The following is a 22070-nucleotide window of genomic DNA, read 5'->3' as shown; positions in this document are numbered from 1 at the left end:
TCAGACTACTTAATGTTTCCCGTTGAGGCTCTGTTCATGTTTTACAAGTATTTTTTCACTCTGTGGTTCAGCTTGAATAATTTTTATTTATTTGTCTTCACTTTACTTATACTTTCAGACTATCCAGAAAGCTGTTATCTTATCTGTGAAATTTTTTATTTCAAACATCATATTTTTCAGTTTTTGGCTTACTTTTTAGAGTTTTCTTAACTATCCTGAAATTTGCCAGGTCTTCAGATGTTATATTCAGCTTCTCCTGTAAGGTGAATATTTTAAACATGCTTATTATAGTTATTTCAAGGTCCTTGTCTGCTAATTCCGATATCTGATTCATCTTTGCGTCTGCTTCTGTTGACTATTCTCTTGATTGTCACATTTTCTGCATTCTTTGTATGCCAAGTAATTTTTGTTGTGTTTGTTTATTTATTTTTGTTTGTTTGTGGTTTTTTTTTTTGAGGAAGATTAGCCCTGAGCTTACTACTGCCAATCCTCTTTTTGCTGAGGAAGACTGACCCAGAGCTAACATCCATGCCTATCTTCCTTTATTTTATATGTGGGATGCCTACCATAGCATGGATTTTGCCAAGCAGTGCCATGTCCACACCGGGGATCCGAACCAGCGAACCCTGGGCTGCTGAGAAGCAGAAGATGTGCACTTAACTGCTGTGCCACTGGGCGGGCCCCAATTGTGTGTTTATTATATGTAATACACTCTAGAGTCTCTTGATTCTGTAATCTTTCTTTGGAAGGTATTAAGTTTCAACCTAGAGGATGGTTAAATTGCTGACAGACCACCTTAACCCTGTGGAAGCTTAGGTTTAGCCTTTATTGGAGTTGGTCTCTTTCAGTTTTGTCCTTATTCCTAGGTAACATACCTTCCTCTAGGATGTGGTCCTTAACTCCTAGGGTATGACCTTGAAAGAGTTTCAATGGAAAGGCCAAAGTGTTTACCAAGCTTCCCTAACATGGCAAGACTTGAACTCCAAACTTCGCTCAGCTCTTTAGTCTTCTTGCAGTTGCTTTTCTCTGGGTAACTTAGAATCTCACCCTGGATATGAACTGTTTAGCAGTCAGCCAAGAATTTGAGGAGAATTGGTACATACATTTTTTTTTTCCTGAGGAAGATTGGCCCTGAGATCACGTCTGTGCTCATCTTCTTCTATTTTATATGTGGGATGCCTGCCACAGCATGGCTTGATAAGTGGTGCATAGGTCCATGCCTGGGATCTGAACTGGTGAACCCTGGGCCGCAGAGGCGGAGTGTGCAAATTTAACCACTATGCCACTGGGCCGGCCCCGGTACACAGATTTTACAACATCCCTTCTGTGGTTCCCTCATTTACAGGATTTCTCCCTTCAATTTCTAGTCCCTCCATCCCCCGTGCACACTATAAAAAGGGATGTGTCTTTAGGGGATGATCTAGCTAAATGTGGTTCTTATGGGCCGGCCTGGTGGCGCAATGGTTTAGTGCGCACGTTCTGCTTCGGCCTCCTGGGATTCGCCGGTTCGGATACCCGGTGCGGACATGGCACTGCTTGGCAAAAGCCATGCTGTGGTAGGTGTCCCACATATAAAGTAGAGGAAGATGGGCACGGATGTTAGCTCAGGGCCAGTCTTCTTCATCAAAAAGAGGAGGATTGGCAGCAGTTAGCTCAGGGCTAATCTTCCTCAAAAAAAAAAAAAAAAATGTGGTTCTTACTCAGTGGGCTTCTTTCTTTCAAAGGTTGAATCCACTCTGTTTCTGCCTGCTTTTGATTGTGGTCCCAGTTCCCTAAAGCAGGTTTTTATCTTTTTTGTTTTGTTTGTTTTATCCAGAGTATATAATTGTTATATGTGAGAGGATTAGTTTGATACAGGCTATTCTGCTATTACCAGAACCAGAAGCTCTTCCTCACTTTTCTTCCTACCATCTCAATACCAGTTAATACGGGAGAACTGAGAAATGAAGAAAGCAATGAAAAAAGCCCCGAGAGAGACTCACCAGGGCTAATACGAAAGAGGCAGTCTGACATAATGTTAAGAACATAGACTATGGAGCCAATCTTGGGTTTGAATCCCAACCCTGCTGCTTATCAGCTGTATGAGTTTACGCAAGATGCTCAACCATTTGGGACCCTCTAATCTTATCTGCAAAATGGGAATAATAATACCATTTTCATGTTTTTCGGGGGGGGGGGGGAGGGTGGGGTGAGGATTAATGAAGTGCTTAGCACCAGAGCTGGCACGTAATAAGGCTTTATGCAAAGGTAGTCACTACTCATTAGAGAATGATATGTTCTTTCGCAGAGGGCTTCAAGGGGAGGGGATGGGGCTAGAAGAGCCTCTTTTTCCAGATAGTAGGTGGGTGCCTTCTACTGGAACTACTGGGTCTGGAAGTCTCTGCCTCCAATTGTAGACATTCACAGTGGTTTGAAAATAAGCAAAGTCCCAAACCTCTGAATTTCCCTACATTGTTGGTAACATCATCAAGGGCGAGAGGGGCTGAACCAGACCTATCGATAATTTTAAAGGAAAAGGACAAAGATGATGGAGCCAGACAAGAAGCTGTCCAGTGCTACATATCAAGCGCAAAGGCAAGGAGAGGACACCTCCCCCCAAACCCTCCTCCAATGCGGGTCCCTTCCCTGAGCTCTCCAACCACGTGAAGGGGCCTTAATGACCAAATCCAAGCATGTCTGGCGGGTTTTTATTGAGGTAAAATTCCTATCATAGAAAATTCCCATTTTAACCATCTTAAAGTACATAATTCAGTGATTCCAGTACATTCATGATGTTGTACAAACATCACCACTATCTCATTTCAGGATATTTTCATCTCTCCAAAAAGAAACCCCGTAGCCATTAAATAGTCACGCCCATCCCCCCTTCTCCCAGGCCCTCCCAACCACTAATCTACTTTCTATCTCTAAGGATTTGCCTATTCTGACAATTCATATAAACGGAATCTTACAATATGTGTTTTTTTGTGTTTGCCTTCTTTCACTTAACAATGTTTTGAGGTTCCTCCGTTGTCTGGAATTTTTTAGATACTCATTTTTATATAAACACTGTGTCTAACTTTTCTCAGTTAACTCCTTCACGGGGGTGTCCTATGGGGAACAGGGAACTTTGATGAAGTGAGGGTGGGGGGTGCACAGCAGGTGGGGCACATCGACACACTTCCGTTTGACAGGTTTCTGTTTCTGCACCCCATTGCCAGGGCTCCCCAGGAGCTTTGGCGGGAGCGTCTCGGTTTTTCTACCTGTCCCCTAACCCAAATGCAGTCAAAATGTTGATGTCTTTTAAGCTGCCCCATTAAATGCAACAAGGTAATGTTTAGGAGGAAGTATCTGTGTTTTAAAGTCAGATGTGGATTTGAATCTCACCTCAGAGACTGCATATAGTTTTGGGGAACCCCAAAGTAGAGGAGACCTGTGTCCACCTTGCAGGCAGAACCTGGGAAAGGGGCAAATACCCAGAGATCTTCCTGTGCCATAACGTAGCATGAAAGAAGTAGATGCTGCATGCCATGTCCAAGTCAGCCTTGAAGAGTTCCCAAAGCCCTGTGTGGTAGGGGAGCGATAGAATGACTTTTCTGTGTGTCTAAGAAGTAGCAAGCAAGGGGGTGAACAGCCTTAGCTCCACTTCATTTCTTATGGTCCCAGCATGGCATAGGGGCCACCAAGAGTTCCCAGATATCCATGGGGAACAGAGAAGCAGGATAGCATAGAGAACCTGCAGACCTGGAGAAGGCTTGCTGGAGAGACAGGGCAAAGGGAGCCACGACAGATATCCAGAGGACGTCTGAGCAGCTCGCAGAAATACACAAAGACAGCAAGGCACAGACAGCTGCGAGGATCCGAGACACCTAGAGTTTAGGTGTGATCCTGGAGAACGGGAGCTGCCGACGCTGAACTGAGATTAAGTTTTTGCGATGCAGCCGGATGGGGCCTCAAAACAGGAATCCAGTTCAATTTAGAAAAGGCTATGTACATTTTTAGCACTTCTGAATAGGTAAGCCAAGAATCCTAAATTTAAGAAAAAAGTTTTTCCCCACTATACTTCCTTCCATTTTATTTCGTTTTATGCTTCTGAAGTAGGTAGGGCCTCTCTCTTTAAAAACATTATCTGTCAGAGAAAAGAGCCCGTGATTTAGCTGATGCATCAAAGAGGCAGCTTTGAGAGGCCAACCACCTGGCTCAGGGCTCGGTTTGTCAGCTGAAGCTCCCAGGGAAACTGCTGCAGGCCTTCAGCCCCAGGCTTTGTACTGGGGTTCACTCAGACTCATCCTGTGCCGTCCTAGAGGCTGGCTCTTATGAAAGCTCCAGCTGCTCGGCTTCCTTCCTCATCCCCCTCCTCCTCTTTTTTCCCTCCCTCTTTTCTTTTTTTAAATTGAGGTGAAATTCGCATAACATAAAATTAACCATTTTATAGTATACAGTTCAGCGTCCTTTAGTACATTCACATTGTTGTGCAACCATCACCTCTATCTAGTTCCGTGGCATTTTCATCACCCCCAAAATGGACTCCCCACCTATTAAATGGTCACTTCCCATTCCTCCTCCCCCAGGACCCTGGCAACCACCAATCTACGGCTGTCTCTATGGATCGACCTATTCTGTGCGTTTCACATAAACGGAATCATACAGTATATGACCTTTGTCTCTGGCTTCTTTCCTCATCCCTTTTGTACCTTTCAGTCCTATCTCTTCTCCCTGCAGCTTTGGGGCCCACCCAAGCAGTGCCCCAGGCATTTCCAAACTCCGTTTTCCAGGAATTAGGCCAGAGAAAGAAAAGAAAGAAGGTCAGAGGGCGTGGGGGTGGGAATTAAATCAGCTTAAGCAAAAAGAAACCCAGCAGTTTCTAATCAGGTCCCAGCAGCTGAATTTGGTCTGGAGGCCAATTATCTCAGGCCACTAGGTTTTAAGTACCTCGGCTGGGGCTTCTGAGCCATGCCATGTGGGGGACAGGCTTTCCTGGCTCCTGACTTCAAACAGATGCTCTGTACCCATGGAGGAAAATTGAGTTGTGAAAAAAATGCAGCCCGGTTGAGGCTGTGGTGTGGGCTTTGCACAGAGCTGTATTTATAATCAGGCAGAAAAGCATGGGGAAACAGCTATAGGATCAAGTTGCCCCTTACATTCCAAGTGGCTACACCTGGCCCTGAGTACCGGAGACACACATCGTAAACGTGTAGGACACGTCAAGTACTTTCCTGATTCATATTGCTGCAGGGTTCTGAGACCGTAAGTGGAGGAAATTGTAGGGGGAGGAAACTGGAGGTGGTGGAGCCTCTGACTCTGTGTGTCTGGTTAAAGAGCTGGCTGGTGATGCATTGCTGGCTCTCTGGTTTCTCTTTCCGGCTTCAGTGATTTTCTGTAGAGCGAAATGCCTACCTTCTTCTGTTCCCCGAGAGGGTCGAAATAGGGTCAGAATTATAGAACATGTTTTGGGCAGACTCCCTCTGGGTTTTCTTTATGCAGGATGGGCTTATTTATATCTTGATCTATGCAGGTCTGTCCACTGATGTATGATCTCTGAAAATCATACAGTGCCAATGCCTCTCCTCCCTCTAACATCATTTACAGCCAGGAATGTATGACCTTGGGTAAGTCATTTTCCCTTTGAAAGCCTCAGCTTCCTTAGCTGTGAGTGAAAACAGATTAGGTACTGGGTTAAAGAGTGTCTTCCCCAAACTTCATATCCATCCAGAACCTCAGAATGTGACCTTATTTGGAATTGGGGTTTTTGCAGATGTAATTAAGGTAAGGATTGAGATGAGAGCATACTGGCCTAGGGTGGACCCTAAATCCGAGGAGAATGTCCTTATAGAGACAGAAAAGGACCCATAGACACACAGGGAAGAAGACCATGTGAAGAGGAGGTAGGCAGTGTCAACTCTGACTATAGTGGAGCCATTTTAAAATGGAGTCAGAGCTGCCTTTCTAGAGAAACTGCTTTGCTCTTTTGAACCTTGGACTGGGCCAAACCTTTGGACTGGGCCCAAACGGCAGTTGTTTTACAAGCAATTGTTTGAGAAGTCAGCAGAACAGACATCCTGATCACAAAAGACTGAGGATTGCGGACTTTCTGAAGACAGAATCAATAGTCAATCAATGTTTAGCCAAGACTAGCTGTCTGCCTCCAACTCTAGTTAAAATTCTTTGGGGCCAGCCCAGTGCTGCAGGGGTTAAGTTCGAATGTTCCACTTTCCCCGGTTCGGATCCTGGGTGCAGTCTTATGCACCACTTGTCAAGCCATGCTGTGGCAGGCGTCTCACATATAAAGTAGAGGAAGATGGGCACAGATGTTAGCTCAGGGCCAGTCTTCCTCAGCAAAAAGAGGATTGACAGGAGATGCTAGCTCAAGGCTAATCTTCCTCAAAAATAAAAAGTATTAAAAAAATCTATAAAAAAATAATAAAAAATTAAATTCTTTGTAATACAACCTACCTTCTTTTCCTTTAAAAGCCCCTGGCTTTTGATGAGGATTTTAGGCCGGTTAATTTTAAAACTGCAGATGAGAAGCAGGCTCCGAGGACTGGAATTTTGCTTGCCCTTTTGAGAGACATTTGCGTTTGTGAAGGAAGGGGGGATGACCTTGTAGGGACCTGAAATTGGCCACCCCAAGGTATGTCTCTTTGGCATCGGGATTGTTTGGGGGCTGATTGCTTTTGATAAACTGGGACAGGGAAGGAGGCTCTGGGGAATGGAACTTGCCCTTGTTGGGACACATTTACATTTGTAAGGTAAATCTCTATCTGTAAAGGTGCCTCCCTCTCTGTACCAGGAAGAAGAAGAGAGATGACCTTATCCCTAGAAACTCTTAATGGGGAAGGCAAGAACTTAAGTTGGTTGCTGTCTGGCAATCTCATGTAACTGATTTAGGGTGGTGGCTTCTGACCTTTACTTAATCCGATCTGATTCTTGTCTAAAAGTCATGGGATCACCCAATGACCAGACCCCACCTGCACTGATACCGTTTTAACTTTTTTTCATGTTCTTTCCTTTGTCTTGTAAAGAAATGACCCACGTACCCATGCCTTATAAAATTAGCCCTAACCCTCAACTCGGGGCAGCAGCAGGAGCTCTGACTGCCTGTGGGTCCTGTCCCCACGCACCAGCTCTGCCTGCCCATGGGCCCTGTCCCCATGCCAGTGGGGGCAGCAGAAGCGGCAGCAGCAGCTGCTCTGCCTGCCCATGGGCCCTGTCCCCATGCCAGTGGGGGCAGCAGAAGCGGCAGCAGCAGCTGCTCTGCCTGCCCATGGGCCCTGTCCCCATGCCAGTGGGGGCAGCAGAAGCGGCAGCAGCAGAAGCTCTGACTGCCCATGGGCCCTATCCCCATGCTATTCCATACTATTCTCTAAATAAAAGAGCACTACTGCCAGATCTTGAGAGTCTAAGAAATCTTTCTTTCGACTCCTCGGCTCACCGACCCCGCATCAGCTTTTACTACAAGCATGTATTTAGAGGGTTGGAACTTTTGGCTCTACCCCCTGACCCCCAGGGAGGGGAGAGGGGCTGGAGGTTGAGTCAATCACCAATGGCTAATGACTTAATCAATTACACCAATGTAACGAAGCCTCCAAAAAACCCAAAAGGATGGGGATCGGAGAGCTTCTGGGCTGGTGAACATGTGGAGATTTTGGGAGAGTGGTACGCTCAGAGAGAGCACGAAGCTCCACACCCTTTCCCCACACCTTGCCCACTGCATCTCCTTCTGGCTGTTCCTGAGTTATATCCCTTCCTAAAAAACCGGTAATCTAGTAAGTAAAATGTGTCTGAGTTCTGTGAGGTGCACCAGCAAATTAATCAAACCTATAGAGGGGGTCGTTAGTGATGCGGGGTCGGTGAGCCGAGGAGTCGAAAGAAAGATTTCTTGGACTCTCAAGATCTGGCAGTAGTGCTCTTTTATTTAGAGAATAGAATAGCATGGGAACAGGACCCATGGGCAGTCAGAGCTTCTGCTGCCGCTGCTTCTGCTGCCCCCACTGACATGGGGACAGGGCCCATGGGCAGGCAGGGCCGCTGCTGCTGCCCCCACTGGCATGGGGACAGGACCCATGGCCAGGCAGAGCTGGTGCGTGGGGACAAGACCCACAGGCAGTCAGAGCTCCTGCTGCTGCCCCGAGTTGAGGGTTAGGGCTAATTTTATAAGGCATGGGTATGTGGGTCATTTCTTTACAAGACAAAGGAAAGAACATGAAAAAAAGTTAAAACGGTATCAGTGCAGGTGGGGTCTGGTCATTGGGTGATCCCATGACTTTTAGACAAGAATCAAATCGGATTAAGTAAAGGTCAGAAGCCACCACCCTAAATCAGTTACATGAGATTGCCAGACAGCAACCAACTTAAGTTCTTGCCTTCCCCATTAAGAGTTTCTAGGGATAAGGTCATCTCTCTTCTTCTTCCTGGTACAGAGAGGGAGGCACCTTTACAGATAGAGATTTACCTTACAAATGTAAATGTGTCCCAACAAGGGCAAGTTCCATTCCCCAGAGCCTCCTTCCCTGTCCCAGTTTATCAAAAGCAATCAGCTCCAAACAATCCCGATGCCAAAGAGACACATCTTGGGGTGGCCAATTTCAGGTCCCTACAAGGTCATCCCCCCTTCCTTCACAAACGCAAATGTCTCTCAAAAGGGCAAGCAAAATTCCAGTCCTCGGAGCCTGCTTCTCATGTGCAGTTTTAAAAGTAACCAGTCTAATCCTCATCAGTTAGAACCTCCAATCTATAGGCTGCCCATCAGTAGTACAGGTGACAACCTGGGCTTGTGATTAGCTCCTGAAGTTGGTGGTGGAGGGGGCAGTCTTGGAGGACTGTGAAATCGGATGCTATCTCCTGGTAGACAGTGTCAGAATTGAGTTGAATTGTAGGACACCCAGCTGGTGTCTGAGAGTTGCTTGATGGTGTGAGGGAAAGCCCCTCCTCCCACGTTGGAAATTGGGTTAACGCAGGATCTTTTACCAGGTAACTTTTCTGAGCTGCAAGCAGATTTTATCAGCCCATTCTCTTTTTTTGGAAATGTTCAGATGACATGTTTATCCAAGAGACATAGAAAGTCAGTGACAGCCCTAGGACTCTGGTTCATGTGCTTTTCTCTAGTGCAAGGAGTGGGTAGAGGATATTGGTGATAATTGCAGTGGCCCTCATCAGCTGGAAAGTTCTGAGTCCACAAGGATGTATCTGGAAGATGACTCTCATGGGCTTGAGCTAAGGGCTGGTTGGGGAGGGGCCAGCCTGACTAGCTGCACCTGGGTAATCATGGCTGAGGCCTGCCAGTGAGGCTCCCTCAGCTTCCATGGACTCAACAGAGTCCTCCTAGCTTTAGAAACACTTCTTGCAGTCCGTCTCCCCACCCATGGAAAACAGAGATCATTGTTCTCGAGGCCAAAGTTGGGGTAGCCTGGTGGAGTGGAAAAGCGTATAGTATTAGACTCAGCAGACCCAAGTTTGAATCCCATCTCTACAGTTTACCAGCTGTGTAACCCCCAGATAATGACCTCACTTCTGTAGTACTCAGGTTCTTCATCTATAACATGGAGATAACAATCCCTACCTTGCAGAATGTTTGTGAAGATTGGGGATAAACATGTAAAACCTCTGACCCACAGCAGCCACTCTATAAACAAGAGCCATTCCCATTATTTCCCCCAATTGTTGCATTGGCTTTACTCCAACGCTTACACAAGGTCTGGTTTCAGTCTTCCGATTAATTGGCTCGTAAGCTTTCCTCAATCCCATGAGCTCCAGTATCTTGCACAAGACACCCTGTATGTGGGAAGACATCCAACAAGAGACATTCACCAAAGGCTTGTGCAAACCAGTGGAAGGGACATGGCATTGTTCTTAGTCAAACCGGCTTCAAATCACCCCTCTGCTCTTTCCTGGCTGCGGCATTCAAGTCTTCCTCTCTTGTTGGTTAAATGGGGGGAGCAAAAGCAGGCCCTTCTGGCAGCGTTGCTCTGGTCTTACATGAAAGCATGTGCATGAATGTATGATAAAGAGCATGTGCTCAATGAATGTTGGTTTTTTCACTTCCTCGTTCTGTGAATTCACCTTCTCACCTATGACTAGGCAATCCTCCACCCCTCCAGATGCTGCTCTTACATCCTATCAGCCACCACCAAAAGGAGATGGAAAATGAAATCATTTTCAAGACAAGGCCACTGGAGAAGAGGTCACCCTGAGAATCCCTCTTCAGCTAATTATATTTTACTCGAGGACTCAGAGCAGGGTTTAGCAGCTATTCTCTCTGTCCACCCCACCCCTACAATTAGGTAAAGAGATATATTTTTAGGCTGCATTTTTCGTTTTTTTGAGGAAGATTAACCCTGAGCTAACATTTGCTGCCAGTCCTCCTCTTTGTGCTGAGGAAGACTGGCCCTGAGCTAACATCCGTGCCCATATTCCTCTATTTTATGTGGCACGCCTGCCACAGCATGGCTTGACAAGTTGTGCATAGATCTGCACCCAGGATTAGAACTGGCGAAGTCCAGGCTGCTGAGGCAGAACATGCGAACTTAACCACTGCTCCACCGGGCTGGCCCCTAGGCTGCATTTTTAAATTTAATTTTTTTTTTTTGAGGAAGATTAGCCCTGAGCTAACGTCTGCTGCCAATCCTCCTCTTTTTGCTGAGGAAGACTGGCCCTGAGCTAACATCTGTGCCCATCTTCCTCTACTTTATACATGGGACGCCTACCACAGCATGGCTTGCCAAGCGGTGCCATGTCCACACCCAGGATCCAAACTGGCGAACCCTGGGCTGCTGAAGAGGAATGTGTGAACTTAACTGTTGCGCCACAGGGCTGGCTGGCCCCTGTGTTAAAATCAAATTTAATTTTTAATACCAAATGAAAATAACATCTTGAGTCCAATGAAGTTTTATAGACTTTCAAGAATGTTAATAAGAAAGTTGGTGATATCTTTTAGCTGCCAAATGTTGGCATCTGCATTTATCACTTATATTTGCTTGGTGTGCTGGAGTTCACAAACTGGATTCCTAGCCTTATTATATCAATGTTGTGTCATAATTTTTTATTGAGATATAACATTATGTTTCAGTGTACAACATAATGATTCGATATTTGTATATATTGTGAAATGATCATTACAATAAGTCTAGTTAACACCTATCACCACATATGGTTTCATATTTTTTCTTCTGATGAGAACTTTTACGATTTACTCTCTTAGCAACTTTCAAATACACAATACAGGGGGCTGACCTGGTGGTGTGGTGGTTAAGTTCACGCACTCTGCTTCAGCAGCCCAGGGTTCGCAGCTTCAGATCCTGGATGTGGACCTACACACTGCTCATCAAGCCACGCTGTGGCAGCATCCCACATACAAAATAGAGGAAGATTGGCACAGATGTTAGCTCAGAGTGAATCTCTCTTGCCAAAAAAAAACCCCACAAAAAAACCTTTATAGCAGATAAACGATATAGTATTATTAATATCAATTTCAAGTATACAACACAGTCCAATAGTTACCATGCTGTACATTACATTCCCGGGCCAGGACTTATTTGTTTTATAACTGCAAGTTTGTACCTTTTGACCACCTTTACCCGTTTTGCCCATCCCGCATCCCCTGGGTCTGACAACCACCAATCTGTTCTCCACATCTATGAGTTCAGGGTTTTTGTTTTTTTTTTTAAGATTTCACTTATAACTGAGAGCACAAGTAAGTCTTTCTTTGACTAATTTCACTTAGCATAATGCCCTCAAGATCTATCTATTTTGTCACAAATGGCAAGATTTCATGTTTTTACGGCTAAATAATATTCTGTTGTGTATACATGATACATTGTCCTTATCCATTCATCCATTGATGAACACTTAGGTTATTTCCATGTCTTGGTTATTGTAAATAAAGCTGCAGTGAACATGGGGGTACAGATACCTTTTTGGCATAGTGTTTTCATTTCCTTCCAATAAATACCCAGATGTGGAATTGCTGGATCATATGGTAGTTCTGTTTCTAATTTTTTTTTTTTGGTGAGGAAGATTGTTCCTGAGCTAACATCTGTGGCAATCTTCTATTTTGTATGTGGGATGCTGGTGTGTAAGTCCATGCCCAGATCCAAACCAGTGAACCCCGGGCCACCAAAAGGGAGTGCGGAAACTTAAACACTATGCCACTGGGCCAGCCCCTGTTTTTAATTTTTTGAGTAACTTCCATACTATTTTCCATAGTGGTTGCACCAATTTACATTCCCACCAACAGTGTACAAGGGTCCCCTTTTCTGCACATCTTCACCAATGCTTGTTATTTCTTGTCTTTTTGATAACAGCCATTCTAACCAGTGTGAGGTGATATCTCATTGTGGTTTTCTTTTTCTAAGGAAGATTCTCCCTGAGCTAACACCTGTTGCCAATCTTCCTCTCTTTTTGCTTGAGGAAGATTTGCCCTCAGCTAACATCTGTGCCAAGCTTCCTCTATTTTGTATGTGGGTCGCCACCACAGTATGGCCAATGAGTGGTGTAGGTCTGTGCTCAGGACCAAACCCATGAACCAAGGCCACTGAACCACTACTCCATGGAGCCTGCCCCTCGTTGTGGTTCTGATTCACATTTCTCTGATGATTAGTGATGTTGAGAACCTTCTCATGTACCTTTTGGCTGTCTGTATCTCTTTGGAAAAATGTCTATTTGAATCCTCTGCCCAGTTTTTAATCAGATTAGTTTTTTTGCTACTGAGTTGTATGAGTACTTTATGTATTTAGATATTAATCCCTTATAAGATATATGATTTGCAAACGTTTTCTCCCAGTCAGTAGGTTGCCTTTTCATTTTGTTGATGGTTTCCTTTTCTGCACAGAAGCTTTAAAAAGCTTTGAAATTAAAATTTGATGTAGTCCCTCCAGCAATAAAAGACCCCAAATAGTCAAAGCAATCCTGAGGAACACGAACAAAGCTGTAGGCATTGCAATCCCTCACTTCAAGATATACTACAAAACTATAGTAATCAAAACAGCGTGGTGCTGGTACAAAAACAGACACACAGATCAATGGAGCAGAACTGAAAGCCCAGAAATAAAACCACACATCCAAGGACAGCTAATCTTTGACAAAGGAGCCAAGAACATACAATGGAGAAAGGAAAGCCTCTTCAATAAATGATGCTGGGAAAACTGGATAGCCACCTGCAAAAAATGAAAGTAGACCATTATCTTTCTCCATACACAAAAGTAGACCCAAAATGGACCAAAGACTTGAAGGTAAGACCTGAAACCATAAAACTTCTAGAAGAAAATATAGGCAATACACTCTTAGATATCAGTCTTATAGGATAATTTCAAATACTATGTCTACTCAGACAAGGGAAACAAAAGAAAAAATAATCAAGTGGGACTTCATCAGACTAAGGAGTTCCTGGAAGGCAAAGGAAACCAGGATCAAAACAAAAAGACAACCCACCAACTGGGAGAAAATATTTGTAAATCATAAATCCGATAAGGGGTTAATCTCCATAATATATAAAGAACTCACACAACTGAACTACAAAAAAAACAGTCAAAAAGTGGGCAGAGGATATGAACAGACATTTTTCCAAAGAAGATATACAGATGTCTAATAGGGAAATGAAAAGATGCTCAACATCACTAATCATCAGAGAAATGCAAATCAAAAGTACTTTAGATAGCACCTTATGCCCATTGAGAATGGCTATAATCACCACGGCAAAAAATAACAAATGTTGGAGATGTTGTGGAGGAAAGGGAACCCTCATACACTGCTGGTGAGAATGCAAACTGGTGCAGCCACTGTGGAAAACAGTATGGAGATTTCTCAAAAAATTAAAAATAGAAACATCATATGACCCAGCTATCTTACCACTGGGTATTTATCCACAGAACTTGAAATCAACAACTCAAAGAGACTTATGCACCCCTATGTTCAGGTATACACACACACACACACACACACACACACACACACACACACAGTGGAATACTACTCAGCCATAAAAAAGACAAAATTATCCCATTTGCAACAACATGGATGGACCTTGAGGTTATCATGTTAAGTGAAATAAGCCATACAGAGAAAGACAAACACCGTATGATTTCACTCATTTGTGGAAGATAAACTTATGGACAAAGAGACAGTGGTTACCAGGGGGAAGGGGGTTGGGGGATGGGCACAAGGGGTGAAGGGGCATATTTATATGGGGACTGACAAATAATAATATACAACTAAAATTTCACAATGTTATAAATATTATGACAAACAAGTTTGATGTAGTCCCACTTGTTTATTTTTGCTTTTCTGGCCTTTGTTTTTTGTATTAAATCCAAAAAATCATCATCAAGGCCAGTGTCAAGGAGATTACCGCTTATGTTTTCTTCTAGGAGTTTTATGATTTCATATCTTAAATGCAAGTCTTTAATCAATTTTTAGTTAATTTGCATGTATGGTATAAGATAGTGGTCTACTTTCGTTCTTTGGTATGTGGCTGTCCATTTTTCCCCAACATCATTTACTGAAGAGACTGTCCTTTCCCCATTGTATACTCTTGACTTCTTTGTTGAAGATTAGCTTTCTGTAGATGTGTGGTATTCTTTCTGGGCTTTCAATTCTGTTCCATTGATCTGTGTGTCTGTTTTTATGCTAATACCATAGTTGTGATTACTTTAGCTTTGTAATATAGTTTGCAATTAGGAAGCGTGATGTGTCTGGCTTTGTTCTTCTCTCTCAAGATTGCTTTGGCTACTCAGAATTTTTTGTGGTCCCATACAACAAATTTTGGGATTGTTTGTTCTATTTCTGTGAAAAATGCCATTGGAATTTTGATAAGGATTGCATTGAATCTGTAGATTAATTTGGGTAATATGGACATTTTAACAAAATTAATTCGACCAATCCATGAGCTAGGGCTATCTTTCCATTTATTTGTGTTTTCAGTTTCTGTTGTTAATGTCTTGTAGTTTTCAGCATACAGGTGTTTCTCTTCCTTGGTTAACTTTATTCCTGGGTATTTAATTCTTTTTGATGCAATTGTAAATAGGATCATTTTCTTAATTTCTTCTTCTGATAGTTCCTTATTAGTGTACAGAAATGAAACCGATTTTTGTCTGTTAATTTTGTATCCTGCAATTTTACTGAATTCATTGATTAGTTCTGACAGATTTTTGGTGGAGTCTTTAAGGTTTTCTATATATAATATCATGTCATCTGCAAATAGTGACAGTTTTATTTCTCCCTTTCTAATTTAGATGCCTTTTATTTCTTTTTCTTGCCTAACTGTTCTGGCCTTCCAAGACTATGTTGAATAAAAGTGCTGAGAGTGGGTGTCTTTCTCTTGTTCCTGATCTTGGAGGAAAAGCTTGCAGCTTTTCACCGTTGAGTATGATGTTAGCTGTGGGTTTGTCCTATATGACCTTTATTATATTGAGGTACGTTCCCTCTATGCCCACTTTGTTGAGAGTTTTTATCATAAATGGATGTTGAATTTGTTAAGTGCTTTTTCTGCATCTATTGAGATGATCATATGATTTTTATCCCTCATTTTATTAATGTGGAGCATCATATTGATTGATGTGAGGATGTTGAACTATCCTTGAATCCCTGGAATAAATCCCATTTGATCATGATGTGTGATCCCTTTTTATCCCTTGAGAGATAATTGACAAACAGCACTGTAAAAGTTTAAGGTGTACTGCATAATGTTTTGACTTACATATATCGTGGAATGATTACCACGGTAAGTTTAGTTAACATCCATCATCTCATAAAGATGCAAAAAAAGAGAAAACAAAACAAAAAAATTCCTTCCCTGTGATGAGAACCTTAGGATTGACTCTCTTAACAACTTTCATAAATACCATAGCAGTGTTAATTATAGTCACAATTTTGTATATTACTTAGTTATCTTATAAGTAGATACTAGTTATTAGTACTTATTTGTCTTATAAATAAGTATTAAATTTATAGTAATAGTACTTTTTAGTGTCTTTGATTTGGATATATTCTCAGAACTGGAATTGCTGGATCACATGGTAGTTGTATTTTTAACTTTTTGAGGATCCTCTATACTGTTTTCTATAGTGGCTGTACCAGTTTACATTCCCACCAACAGTGCACAAGGGTTCTGTTTTCTCCACATCCTCATCAGCATTTATTTCTTGTCTTTTTCATGCTAGCCATTCTAACAGGTGTGAGATAATATCTTGTTGTGGTTTTGATTCGCATTTCCCTGACGATTAGTGATGTTGAACATCTTTTTATGTACCTGTTGGCCATTCATCTGTCTTCTTTGGAAAAATTTCTGTTCAGGTCCTTTGCCCATTTTTCAAATTAGATTACTTGTTCTTTTGCTATTGAGTTGTATGACTTCTTCTTTATGTATTTTGGGTATTAACCCCTTATAAGATATGTGGTTTGCAAATACATTTTCCCATTCCGAAGGTTGTGTTTTTGCTTTGTTGATTTTTCCCTTTGTGTGTAGAAGCTTTTTGGTTTAATGCAGTCCAACTTGCTTATTTTTCTTTTCTTGCTTGTGCTTTAGGTGTCATATTCAAAAAATCATTACCAAGATCCATGTCAAGGAGATTTTTTTCTATATTCTAGGAGTTTCGTTGTTTCAAGTCTTACATTTAGGTCTCTAATCCATTTAGAGTTAATTTTTGTGAGTGGTGTAAGACAGGTTTCTAGTTTCATTCTTTTATATGTGAATATCCAATTTTCCTAGCACCATTTATTGAAGAGACTGTCTTTTTTTCCATTGAGGATTCTTGGATTCCTTGTCAAATATTAGTTGACTGTATATGCATGGATTTATTTCTGGGCTCTCTATTCTGTTCCATTAGTCTATGTGTCTATCTTTATGCTGGTACCATACTGTTTTGATTACTACAGCTTTATAATTTAGTTTGAAATCAGGAAGTATGATGCCTCTTGGTTTGTTCTTCTTTCTCAAGATTGCTTTGACTATTCAGGGTCTTTTGTGGCTTCGTATAAATTTTAGGATTGTTTTTTGTACTTCTATAAAAAAAACGCCATTGGAGTCTTGATGGGGACTACAGTGAATCTGTAGATGGCTTTTGGTAGTATGAACATTTAAAAAATGTTAATTCTTCCAATCTATTAACACAGGGCACCTCTTTTCTTTCAATTTCTCTCATCAGTGTCTTATAGTTTTCATAGTAGAAATCTTTCACCACCTTGGTTAAATTTATACCTATGTATCTTATCATTGATGCTACTGTAAATAGGATCATTTTCTTTATTTCTTTTTCAGATAATTTGTTGTTAGTGTATAGCAATGCTACTAATTTTTATATGTTAATTTTGTATCCTGCAACTTTACTAAATTCATTAATTAGATCTAATGGTTTTTTTGGTGAAGTCTTTAGGATTTTCTATATGTAATATCATATCATCTGCAGATAGAGACAATTTTACTTCTTCCTTTCCAATTCTGATGCATTTTATTTTTGTTTCTAGCCTGATTGCTCTGGCTAGGACTTTAAGAACTATGTTGAATAAGGGTAGTGAGAATGGGCACCCTTGTCTTATTCCTGATCTTAGAGGGAAAGTTTTCAACTTTTCATCATTGGGTATGATGTTAGCTGTGGGCTTGTCATATATGGGCTTCATTATGTTGAGATATGTTCCTTCTATTCCTAACTTGTCAAGAGGTTTTATCATGAATGGATGTTGAATTTTATCAAATGCTTTTTCTGTGTCTATTGAGATGATCATGTAATTTTTGTCTTTCAGTCTATTAATGTGATGTATCACATTGATTGATTTGCACACATTAAACCACCCTTGTATCCCAGAGATAAATCCCACTGGATCATGGTGAAGGACCCCTTTAATGTGCTTCTGAATTTGGTTTGCTAGTATTTTATTGATCAATTTTGCATCTATATTCATCAGGGATATTGGATATAGTTTTCTTTTCTGGTAGTATCCTTTTTTGGCATTAGTATCAGGGTAATGTGAGCATCACAAAATGAGTTTGGGAATGTTCCCTCTTTTCCATTTTTTGGAAGAGTTTGAGAAGAATTGGCATTAACTCTTTAAATTTTTGGTAAAATTCACCAACGAAACCATCCGGTTCTGGGCTTTTCTTCATTGGGGGATTTTTAATTACTGGTTCAATTGCCATACTAATAAATGGTCTGTTCAGATTTTCTATTTCTTCCTGATCAACCTTGGTAGGTTGTATGTTTCTAAGAATGTTTCCGTTTCTTCTATGTTGTTTAGTGTGTTGGTGTCTAGTTGTTCATAGTACCTCTTATGATCCTTTGTATTTCTGTAGTATCAGTTGTAATTTCTCCTTTATCACTTATAATTTTGTTGATTTGGGTCCTCTCTTTTTCCTTGGTTAGTCTCCAGGTAAAAGTTTCCGAATTTTGTTTATCATTCAAAAAACCAACTCTTAGTTTTGTTAATCTTTTCTATTGGTTTTCTGTTCTCTATTTCATTTATTTCTGCTCTAATCTTTATTATTTTCTTCCTTTTGCTAATTTTGGGCTTTGTTTTTTCTTCTTTTTTCTAGTTCCTTAGGGCATAGAGTTAGGTTATTTCTTTGAGATCTTTCTTGTTTCTTAGTGTAGGTCTTTTTTGCTATGAACTTCCCTCTTAGAACTGCTTTTTTTGCATACTATAAGTTTCACTATGTTATGTTTCCATTTTTGTTTGTCTCCAGATCCTTTTTTTATTTACTCTTTAATTTCTTTTTTGACCTCTTGGTTGTTCAGGAGGGCATGGTTTAGTTTCCATGCATTTGTGAATTTTCGAGTTTTCTTCCTTTTATTGATTTCTAGTTTTATATGATTAGGGTCAGAGAAGAGACTTGGTATTATTTCAATCTTCTTGAATTTGCTAATACTTGTTTTGAGACCTAAAATATGTTGTATCCTAGAAAATGTTCCATGTACACCTGAGAACAATGTGTATTCTGCTGTCATTGGATAGAAAGTTCTGTATACATCTGTTAGGTCTATTTGGTCTACAGTGTTATTCTTATCTGCTTTTTCCTTATTGATTCTCTGTCTGGATGATCTATCCATTGTGGAGAGTGGGGTATAAAAGTCTCCAACTATTATTGTATTGTTGTTTATTTGTTCTTTAGCTCTGTTAGTTTTTGCTTTATATATTCAGGTGCGCCAATGTTGGGTGCACAAATATTTACAAATGCTATACCTTCTTGATGGATCAACCCCTTTATCATTATACAATGACCTTCACTGTCTCTTTTTACCATTTTTAGTTTTAAGTCTATTTTCTCTGATATAAGGATAGATATTACTGCTTTTTTTGGTTGCTGTTTGCCTGAAATATCTTTTTTCATCCCTTCACTCTCAGTCTATGTGTGTCTTTAGGGCTAATGAGTCTCGTGTAGGCAGCATATTGTTAGATCTTGGTTTTAAAAGTCCATTCAGCCATTGTGTAACTTTTGATTGGAGAATTTAATCCATTTACATTTAAGGTAATTATTGACAGGTAAGCACTTACTATTGCCATTTTGTTAATTGCTTTCTAGCATTTTTGTAGATCCATTTATCCTTGTTTCTTATCCTGCTGTATTTTTTTGTGTTTTGGTGTCTTTTGGTATCAGTATGCTTTGACTATTTTATCATGTTCTTTTCAGTAATTACTACAGATTTTTCCCTTTTGCTTACCATGAGGCTTACATAAAATATATTAAAATTATAACACCCTATTTTAAATTGATAACAACTTAACCTCAAGAGAATTTCTAAACTTTACCCTTTTGCTTCTCTTCCCCCTCAAATTTTAGGTGTGATGTTATAGATTGCATATTTTTAATATTGTGTAACTAATAACATGCTAATCGAGTTATGATTATTTTTACTACATCTGTTTTTTAACTTTTAAAGTAGAGTTGTAAGAGATTTATGCTCCACCATTACCATATTACAGAATGTAACATTGACTATATATTTACCATTAGTAGTGAATTTTATGCTCCCTTCTTATGTTTTTATGATGCTAATTAGCATCCTTGTACTTCCACTCAAGGAACTCTCTTTAGCATTTCTTGTAAGGCAGGTTTACTCCTCATGGAGTTCCTCAGCTTTTGTTTGTTTTGGAAAGTTTGTCTCTCCTTTGTTTCTGAAAGACAGCTTTGCTGTGTATAGAATTCTTAGTTGACAGTTTTTTCTTTCAATATTTTGAATATATCATCCCATTCTCTCCTGAGCTGAAGAGTTTCTGTTAGAAATGGCTGAAAGTCTTATGGGAATTCTCTCGTATGTAATATATCACTTTTATCTTGCTGTTTTAAAAATTCTTTGTCTTTGACTTTTTACAATTTAATGATAATGTGTCTTGGTGTAGCCCTATTTGTATTCAACCTATTTGGGGTCCTTTGAGTCTCATAGATCTGGGTGTCCATTTCTCTGCCCAGGTTTGGGCAATTTTCAGCCATTATTGCTTTAAATATACTTTCTGTCCCTTTCTCTTCCTTTCTGGAATTCCCACAATGCAGATATTTTTTATTTTGATTGTGCCCCATAGCCTCTCTTAACTCTTTTTTATTCTTTTTTATTTTTGTTCCTCTGGATAATTTCAAATGTCCTGTTTTCTATTTATTTATTTATTTATTTATTTTGCTGAGGAAAATTAGCTCTGAGATAACATCTGTACCAATCATCCTCTATTTTGTATGTGGGATGCCTCCACAGCATGGCTCATGAGCAGAGTAGGATCCAAACCCATGAACCCAGGCCACCAAAGCAGACCACGCAGAACTTTAACCACTTGACCATGGGGCTGGCCCCAAATGTCTTGTTTTCTACATCACTGATTTTTTTCTTCTGTATGATGGACTCTGCTTTTGAAGCTCTCTATTGAATTCTTCAGTTTAGTTATTCTATTTTTCAGCTCTAGGATATCTGTTTTGTTCTTTTATGATGGTTTCTATTTCTTTCTTGAACTTATTTTGTTCATGCATTGTTTTCCTAATTTCATTTAGTTGTCTGTGTGTTCTTATAGTTCACTTAGCTTCTGTAAGAGGACTATTCTGAATTCTTTGTCTGACAGTCCATACACCTCCATTTCTTTAGGGCCAGTTATTGGAGCTTTATTAGTTTCCTTTGGTGGTGTCGCGTTTACCAGATTTTTCATGATTCTTGATTCCTTACATTAGTATCTATGCATTGGAGTAAGAAGTCTCTTCTTCCAGACTTCGCAGGTTTGTTTTGGCTGAGATAGTTCTTTACCAGTCAGCTTGGTTTGGATTTCTGGATGTGTCTACTGGTAATGTCCTTGGGTAGGTGGGACCTTCATCAGGATCTAGTTTTAAGTAAGGCCACTGCCCAAGCCCTGAGGTTGGGGAGGTTGCCACTGGCTGAGAACAGTTGAATAGGACTGCTAGCTTGGTTCCCTGCCTGTAGGAAGGGGCTATGAATTAGCTTTTAGCCCTGGTGGGGCAGTAGGATGGGCTTCAGGGTCTGCACAGCTCATTGTTTAGGGTCCCAAATCAGGAAAGACTGTCCACTGAATTCCCTGGCCAAATGGGGCCACTGGATTTGTTCTGCAGAGAGGCAAAGCCAAGGGCTGTGGTCTCTGTTTAAGTGCTATGGTAAGTAGGTCTTTTGGATGGGCTATGCAGCTTCCCATGTGCTCTGGTTAGGTTCCCTGTTTGGGTGGCCTGAAGGATGTATTCAGCAAAAGACAGGGCTATGAATTAGTTTCCCTGCCCAGTTGCAGCAGGAGAACCAGCTCCAGTGCTGGAAATGCTACTTGTTTGTGGTCTCAACTCAAGCTGACCTGTGCCCCAATTTCTCTGGCCTAACAGGACCGCCGGCTTTGGTCTGGAGACTATCAGGACTGCTTCCTGGACTCTGCTCAAGTGTTACCAGACTACACAGATTTCTAGGTGTTCTGGTCAGGCTTTCTGGTCAGCAGGTCTTGGAGCTTCACTGAGCTGTGGACAGGGCTGTGACTCAGCTTTCCTGCCTGGGTGGGGTGGGAGGGCCAGTCCAAGCAGGATCCTGGGATTTCCTGATTAGGTTTTATGGTCAGGAGGGGCCAGGAGCTACACTTAGCAGTAGGTGAGGCTCTGAATTAGCTCCCCAGCCTGGGTAGAGCAGGGAAACCTCCAC

At 41.2% G+C, this 22070-nt stretch overlaps 1 long non-coding RNA gene across 1 annotated transcript in view; it reads left to right on the top strand.

Annotated features, from left to right (window-relative positions):
- The window catches only part of LOC139046275 (uncharacterized), a 45790-nt gene that overhangs the window by 10233 nt on the left and 13487 nt on the right, over positions 1–22070 (top strand). The window lies entirely within an intron of this gene.

Source organism: Equus asinus, chromosome 9, assembly GCF_041296235.1.
Source record: "Equus asinus isolate D_3611 breed Donkey chromosome 9, EquAss-T2T_v2, whole genome shotgun sequence".
Classification (NCBI taxonomy): Eukaryota; Metazoa; Chordata; class Mammalia; order Perissodactyla; family Equidae; genus Equus; species Equus asinus.
This window is presented reverse-complemented; position numbering and strand designations above follow the sequence as displayed.